Source organism: Mizuhopecten yessoensis, unplaced genomic scaffold (genome assembly GCF_002113885.1).
Source record: "Mizuhopecten yessoensis strain PY_sf001 unplaced genomic scaffold, ASM211388v2 scaffold716277, whole genome shotgun sequence".
In the NCBI taxonomy this organism is placed as follows: Eukaryota; Metazoa; Mollusca; class Bivalvia; order Pectinida; family Pectinidae; genus Mizuhopecten; species Mizuhopecten yessoensis.
In genome coordinates, this window is record NW_018480036.1 from 446708 (window position 1) to 456271 (window position 9564).

Here is a 9564-nt window from a genome sequence, read left to right on the forward strand (position 1 = left end):
TAAATCATTTACTATATATTATTACCAAACATTTTAGCTAATAACTTTAATATTTGAAGTTCAAAACTAGTGACAACTGTCTAGATTCATAAATACATACCTTGCAAAGGCTACAAAATGACATGTTTGGTAGGTTTAGTGGCATATTGGAGTGTCACAGCGCCAAGAAGTTGACAACCGGAAGTTTACAAGCAAAATCGGTGACCCAAAACAGAAACGCCCCCAGACATTTTGCCCCGGTGCAAATCCGCACACAGACATGGAAATATATCAAAAGTATATATTTTTCAAAAGTTAAATACCTGAACATTTCATTTATTTAAAAATCTGTCATCAGTTCCTTATTAAACTCCTTCAGTGGCCCAGTAATTAGCCCGAACTTATTTCAAATAGGAACTACAAACGTATGAAACACTTGCTGATTGGCTGATTTAGTTGTGTGAGTCCTATACTGAAACAGGGTCCGTAAGTAATAACACACATACAAATATATATTGGGAACGCTCTAATACTGAAACAGGGTCTGAAGGTAATAATACGCATACAAATATATATCGGGAACACTCTGATACGCAGAATGGGGTCTGTAGGTAAAAACACATATACAAATGTATATCGAGAACGATCTTATACTGGAACAGGGTCTGAAGGTAATAATACGCATACAAATATATATGAAGAACGCTCTGATACTAACAACAGGGTCGGAAGGTTATAATACGCATACAAATATATATGGGAAACGCTCTGATACTAACAACAGGGTCTTTATGTTATAATACGCATACAAATATATATGGGAAACGCTTTAATACTAACGACAGGGTCTGAAGGTAATAAAACGCATACAAATATATATGGGGAACGCTCTGATACTTACAACAGGGTCTGGTGGTAATAACACGTATACAAATGTATATCGGGAACGCTCTGATACGCGGAACTGGGTCTTCAGGTATTAACATGCATACACATTATATCGGGAACGGTCTTATACTTAGAAAGTATTTAAAGGAATTCTCATGCTTAACAAATTGATATCGGAAACGCTCTATTATTGGAAAAGGGTATAAAGGTAATAATACGCATACAAATATATATCGGGAACGCTTTGATACTTGAACAGGGTATGAAAGTAATAATACGCATACAAAGATATACCGGGAACGCTCTGATTCTGGAACTGGGTCTGAAGGTAATAACACGCATACAAATATATATTGTAAAATCTCTTATACTGAGAAGAGGGTTTGTGGGTAATAACACTCATACAAATATATATATCGGGAACGCAGTGCTACTGAAACAGTATATCTATACTATCTGATACTGAGAACAGGGTCTGCAGGTAATAACACACATACAAATAGATATCGAGAACGCTCTGATACTTAAACAGGGTCTGTAAATAATAACACACATACAAATATATATTGAGAACGCTCTGATACTGGAGCAGGGTCTGTAAGTAATAACACACATACACATTTATATGGGGAACGCTCTGATACTGGAACAGGGTCTGTAGGTAAAAACACGTATACAGATGTATATCGGGAACGCTCTTATACTGGAACAGGGTCTGAAGGTAATAATAAGTATACAAATATATATCGGGAACACTCTGTTACGCAGAACAGGGTCTGTAGGTAACAATACGCTTACAAATATATATGGGGAACGCTCTTAAAATGTACTAACAACAGGGTCTGAAGGTAATAATACGCATACAAATATATATGGGGAACGCTCTGATACTTACAACAAGGTCTGAAGGTAATAACACGTATACAAATGTATATCGGGAACGCTCTGATACGCAGAACAGGGTCTTCAGGTATTAACATGCATACACATTATATCGGGAACGCTCTTTTATTTAGAAAGAGTTTGAAGGTAATCTCATGCTATACAAATATATATCGGGAACGCTCTATTACTGGAACAGGGTATGAAGGTAATAATACGCATACACATATATATCGTGAACGCTCTAATACTTGAACAGTGTATGAAAGTAATAATACGCATACAAAGATATATCGGGAACGCTCTGATTCTGGAACAGTTGAACAGTGTATGAAAGTAATAATACGCATACAAATATATATGTGGAACTCTCTGATACTGTACTAACAACAGGGTCTGTAGGAAATAATACGCATACAAATATATATCGGGAACGCTCTATTACTGGAACAGGGTATGAAGGTAATAATACGCATACATACGCATACAAATATACATGTGGAACTCTCTGATACTAACAACAGGGTCTGTAGGTAATAATACGCATACAAATATACATGTGGAACTCTCTGACACTGTACTAACAACAGGGTCTGAAGGAAATAATACGCATACAAATATACATGGGGAACGCTCTGATACAATGTACTAACAACAGGGTCTGAAGGTGACAATACGCTTACAAATATATATGGGGAACGCTCTGATACTAACAACAGGGTCTTTATGTTATAATACGCATACAAATGTATATCGGGAACGCTCTGATACGCAGAACAGGGTCTTCAGGTATTAACATGCATACACATTATATCGGGAACGCTCTTTTATTTAGAAAGAGTTTGAAGGTAATCTCATGCTATACAAATATATATCGGGAACGCTCTATTACTGGAACAGGGTATGAAGGTAATAATACGCATACATACGCATACAAATATACATGTGGAACTCTCTGACACTGTACTAACAACAGGGTCTGAAGGTGACAATACGCTTACAAATATATATGGGGAACGCTCTTAAAATGGACTAACAACAGGGTCTGAAGGTAACGATACGCTTACAAATATATATGGGGAACGCTCTTAAAATGGACTAACAACAGGGTCTGAAGGTAATAATACGAATACAAATATATATGGGGAACGCTCTTAAAATGTACTAACAACAGGGTCTGACGGTAATAATACGCATACAAATATACATGGGGAACGCTCTGATACAATGTACTAACAAAAGGGTATGAAGGTAATAATACGCATACATACGCATACAAATATACATGTGGAACTCTCTGATACTGAACTAACAACAGGGTCTGAAGGTAATTATACGCATACAAATATATATCGGGAACACTCTGTTACGCAGAACAGGGTCTGTAGGTAACAATACGCTTACAAATATATATGGGGAACGCTCTGATACTGTACTAACAACAGGGTCTGTAGGTAATAATACGCATACAAATATATATCGGGAACGCTTTGATACTTGAACAGGGTATGAAAGTAATAATACGCATACAAATATACATGTGGAACTCTCTGATACTAACAACAGGGTCTGTAGGTAATAATACGCATACAAATATATATCGGGAACTCTTTGATACTTGAACAGGGTATGAAAGTAATAATACGCATACAACAATATATCGGTAACCCTCTGATTCTGGAACAGGGTCTGAAGGTAATAATACGCATACAAATATATATCGGGAACGCTCTATTACTGGAACAGCGTATGAAGGTAATAATACGCATACACATATATATCGTGAACGCTCTAATACTTGAACAGTGTATGAAAGTAATAATACGCATACAAATATATATCGGGAACGCTTTGATACTTGAACAGGGTATGAAAGTAAAAATACGCATACAAAGATATATCGGGAACGCTCTGATTCTGGAACAGGGTCTGAAGGTAATAACACGCATACAAATATATATTGTAAAATCTCTTATACTGAGAAGAGGGTTTGTGGGTAGTAACACTCATACAAATATATATATCGGGAACGCAGTGCTACTGAAACAGCATATCTATACTATCTGATACTGAGAACAGGGTCTGCAGGTAATGACACACATACAAATAGATATCGAGAACGCTCTGATACTTAAACAGGGTCTGTAAATAATAACACACATACAAATATATATTGAGAACGCTCTGATACTGGAGCAGGGTCTGTAAGTTATAACACACATACACATTTATATGGGGAAGAGCTCTGATACTGGAACAGGGTCTGTAGGTAAAAACACGTATACAGATGTATATCGGGAACGCTCTGATACTGTACTAACAACAGGGTCTGAAGGTAATAATACGCATACAAATATATATGGGGAACGCTCTGATACAATGTACTAACGACAGGGTCTGAAGGTAATAATACGCATACAAAGATATATGGGGAACGCTCTGATACTTACAACAAGGTCTGAAGGTAATAACACGTATCCAAATGTATATCGGGAACGCTCTGATACGCAGAACAGGGTCTTCAGGTATTAACATGCATACACATTATATCGGGAACGCTCTTATATTTCTATAGGGTCTGTAGGTTATAACACGTATGGAAATATAGATATCGTGAACGCTCTGATACTTTGAAGAGGGTCTGTAGGTATTACAAGTATACAAAAATATATTTGGAAAGCTCTGATACTAACAACAGGGTCTGTAGGTAATAATACGTATACAAATGTATATGGGGAACGTTCTGATACTTGAACAGGATGCGTAAGTAATAACACCCATACACATATTTATCGGGAACGATCTGCTATTGGAACAGTGTCTGAAGGTAATAACACGCATACAAATATATATGGGGAACGCTCTGATACTTACAACATGGAATGTTCATTGTAGGTAATAACACGCATACAAATATATATGGGGAACGATCTGATACTGAGAACATGGTCTGTAAGTAATAACACGACTAGAAATATATATGGGTAACGCAATGTTACTGAGAACAGAGTCTGAAGGTAATAACACGACTAGACATACATGTGGGTAACGCTCTGTTACTGAGAACAGAGTCTGAAGGTAATAACACACATACAAATATATATTGAGAACGCTCTTAAACTGAGAACAAGTTCTGAAGGAAGTAACACACATACAAATATATATTGGGGACGGTTTGATACTTAGAATAGGGCCTCGAGGGTAAAAGATCAAACGTGACATGTCAACTTTATAAGTAGAGGAAGTTTGTACAATTGTATGTTATTACTGAGGAAATAAATGGTACACAAATTGCATTAAATTTCTTTAATAGATAGAATTTTCTCCGGAAGAGTCAGCAATTGTGTACATGTGACATCCACATAGCACCAGAATACATGCATTCCATGAACACCAATTACCGACTGTCTTTTTTAACGAGCGCTACAAGAGAAAAAACATCAACGATAACAAACCGCAGATATCTACATGCCTTTATGTTCGTATTTACGGTGTATGTCTACTTAAGGACGCCCTGATTCTATCACGGCTATATAAAACACCTAGGCGTTCTTATGGATTCCTTTTATGTACTTGAAACTGTTTTTTGATTGTGAACCTTCACAACCTGCTTCACGTATCATATTTCACTAGGGAATCAAAACATTCGCCGCGATAGTAACCTTTTCTATAGTATTGTTGTCAATTTTGGGTCTTTGCGATACACACCAAAATTCATTCTAATAATTAAAAAGCCTTTTCTATTAAATGACTGATAAGAAAATAAACGGATTTTATAAACCAATATGGGCTTGTGTTATGGGAGCAAAGACATATTGATTAAGACTTTAGATATAAATATGTCTGTAATTCATAGCTAAGCTTCTGTATGTCGCTTTATTATCTGTGTACATTGGAGAATACTCCAAGCCGAAAAAGGCTGTAAAAGGGAAATCTACATGACGTTAACTTATAAATTATTTTCCTTTTACGTAAAGTCGACTTGTCATAACAACTGCATCAGTAAGTTAAAAATGATAACTAAATTTGAATGTAACAGTAGAAAAACGTCAAAGACAATTCTAACATGTAATTGTTTTATCCCCATTTCATATGTCAGTTTGATATCTATTTCTTTATATACAAACCGTCTTCTAGCACAATGTCGTATACTTCACTTAACTGTACTAAAGTCCTTCTGGATTCTGAATTAAACGTTTTGAATAAAGCTGGAAGAATGAAAATTGATGTCAATCCTTCTTCAAATTAACTAAGTTTATTTAGACACTTCTTGCATAGGATAGTTACTATACTTCGAGCTTTTGTATTTTGTTGTACATCAAGTCCCTATGTCCTGTTTATATAATATATAATGGCAAGGGAAAGGATTGTGTTCTTCTGGAGGAAATGATAACAACTCTGTTTTTAAATGTCTGTTGTGTCGTCATGTTTTGTATCCTTTGTTTCCTAGGTGTTTTTTTTTTGTACTTTGAGTAAGAAATGTTGTCTTATAATTCTATATAAACTACTGTACTTTTTTATATACAGATTGCACTAAACTAAATCTTAGACTAAATGACATTACTGTACGACAGGTAGTACACATCCTGAACTATCGGATAGGCATATTAGTGTACATGATACATGTATATTATGTTTGCTACTTTGATACATGGAGTTCGGCTTAGGACTTGTTTGATTTAGGTTGCTAATGATTTAGGTTGCTGATGATTTCGGTTGCTGATGATTTAGGTTGCTAATGATTTAGGTTGCTGATGGTTTAGGTTGCTAATGATTTAGGTTGCTGATGGTTTAGGTTGCTGATGGTTTAGGTTGCTAATGATTTAGGTTGCATATGGTTTAGGTTGCTGATGATTTAGGTTGCTGATGGTTTAGGTTGCTGATGGTTTAGGTTGCTAATGATTTAGGTTGCTGATGGTTTAGGTTGCTGATGGTTTAGGTTGCTGATGACTTAGGTTGCTAATGATTTAGGTTGCTAATGGTTTCGGTTGCTGATGGTTTAGGTTGCTAATGATTTAGTTTTTTTAATGTAAATGATTTAATAAGGTAACATCAGTATTACAACAGTATTTAGTATGATAGACCTACTCGGATATCTTGTGTCACTACACTAGGAACCGTCATCTGGACACGAGCACGCGAGTTATCCCACTGAGTCACATTGTATGTTGACTCTCTGCTAGCTCATTATCATCTGGACACGAGCACGCGAGTTATCCCACTGAGTCACATTGTATATTGACTCCCTGCTAGCTCACCATCATCTGGACACGAGCACGCCAGTTATCCCACTGAGTCACATTGTATAGTGACTCTCTGCTAGCTGACAATCACCAATTCAAAAGCTGAACGTCAAACAAAGACTATGACGACGACAAATCCATCCGATAGCATTTGAAGAATGCAAATTATTCCGTGGTCACCGATCTCTTAAAAAATATAGGGTTTCATCACTATGCTCTGGGTCCCGTTTCAAGAGCATTCCTTACCTAAGAGAGGTTGAGAAGAAATCTAAGTTGAGTAAATCACACTTTCATAAAATACTTATCATGCTCTGAAACAAATCTGTCTGCAATGCAGTTTGCTTTCATTTACACATGCCAAGACAAAATTACGTTACGATTAATTTTACAAATATGATTTGATTTTTTTTTGAAAATAACCCCACAATGAGAACACATTTCAAACCTATGTATGTGCCACCTGTGTCGACTGCAACACTTTGTGGAGATTATTTTTTTACATTTATCACTTGTCCAAAATACTTTTAACTGGATTTCTGACGTCAGGCTTACATTTTGAAGAAGCGAAGCGTGCTCGTCATCCAAAACATACAGATGTTTTGACATCATATTCACCCTGTCGTGTGAGGTAACTGCGGCCGATTTAATGTTTTGCTTGTTTTGTCAAAGATGATTTGCAAAGGAAATAAAACGAAAAAGAGGAAGAGACTTTTATAAACAGAAATAGGAAGAAACATTTAGGAAAACAACGCGTCTTCGAAGAAGCTGCACAGATCAAGTGACAGCACAGCGACAGTGGTCGGGTTTCAGAGCATGGAAGAGCATCCTGCCACGTGGATAGCTCGTGCCAATACACTGACAACCTATGGTAATGATACGGATTCAGTGTGGCGGAGAGCTTTGTAAGTACGGATGTAGATCTCTCACCAATATGTTGAGCTAATAAGACAATATTTCAGACACAATTCGTTTATCCTTTTATGTTTAATTGACCACAGGTGACCCTTGTTTGTCCGTACACTTTCCTATATAAAACTAATCCAGAATTAGAGTTCCCTTTATATCAACATGTCTCAGTGTGTGTCCGAGCAGAGCAAGGCGCTGAAACTGCTTTATGAATTAGAACTTGCAATGCTCACGGTAATTATTGTCTGTCATGTAAATATATTAGATGTCAAGGCAAGGTCAATAAGCTACGGTGTAAAACATAATTAAGAACTGGTATGGTAAAGCCGATTATCTGTCAGAAACAGCGGGATATAAAAGACATACACATCAAACACGGACGTCAGTATAATTATTTCTGATATTGGAAGAGATATCTCCATCACAGAAATATATATATAGTGACATTCAAATGATCGATTTGTGTATTTCATGTCAGGCAAGGGGCTTAACTAGTCAAGTAACTGCACTCTACACTGAGTTGTACTATATTATACATATTCATAATTGATATGCATCACGTCAAAACGTACTGGTGTTGAAATCGCATAAAAACTTCAATAGATAGTCTTAGTATCACATTACTATTCTATGATAATTGTGTTGTAAGGTACGATGCAGCCTCAGAGCTTAATTGTGAAAACAGATAGATATGCATCTGATATAAACGTTAAAATAGCAAGACTGTGAAAACATAATAATCTTCTTCAATAGGCATTCGGTGAACATCATCATATTGTGCATTCAATGATGTATATTTCACGTGCAATAATCACCTCCTGATGGGTGTGTCGGCAGACATCGATTGGCCACCAGTCACATGTTAAATGTTTTCATGAAAAAGTAAAATCTGTCAAAGACCCTACGTGAATCTTTATCCGTCATAACATTCAGTATCCAAATGACAACAAACCAGATTTTTAGTCTGTAGTTAATTACGTGTACAATCTGTCACTTTTCATTAAGTGTATTTAGTGTACTTTCTGTTAGGTAAATTGATTACTTACTCTTCAAACTTTTTCGTAGACGTTGTGTATGCTACGCCGACAATTCTATTCACATATGCTCCATTTACAATTTCAATTTATTAAAGTACTTATGTCATTTCTCCACCGAAATTTCATTGCAATATTTACGTATATTTGCTGTTTTTGGTATTAAACAATAACGACAACGTAACCGAAGTGTACCAGTATCTAGATAGGATAACACAAACATGTGTTTGCAGGTAGCAAGATTGTAGAAAAAACGAGGGGTATTTTTATCTAGGTTTTTAATTAATTTCCCTCTTCAAATTTGTACAGCTGTTTTGTACTGAAAATGATGCAATGGCATAATAATGATTCTTTATAGATATGTTTGAGCAATAGTGTCATAACAGCAAACAAAGTTTGTTCTTCATTATTGTTCCGTGAAAATGGGATATGAACAAACAACTCGTCTCAATGTTATAATGTTTACTCGTTCTCTGGGTATCAAAACGCCCAATGGTGGTATGGATTTTAGTGGGGAATCCAAGGCTGATCGAAGGAAAATGCAAAACTCTGAACGAGGGACAGTTGCTCCTCAAAACGTTTTTTCGCCAATATAAAAAAAACAAAGGTGTGGCCACTGCATCCGCTAATGC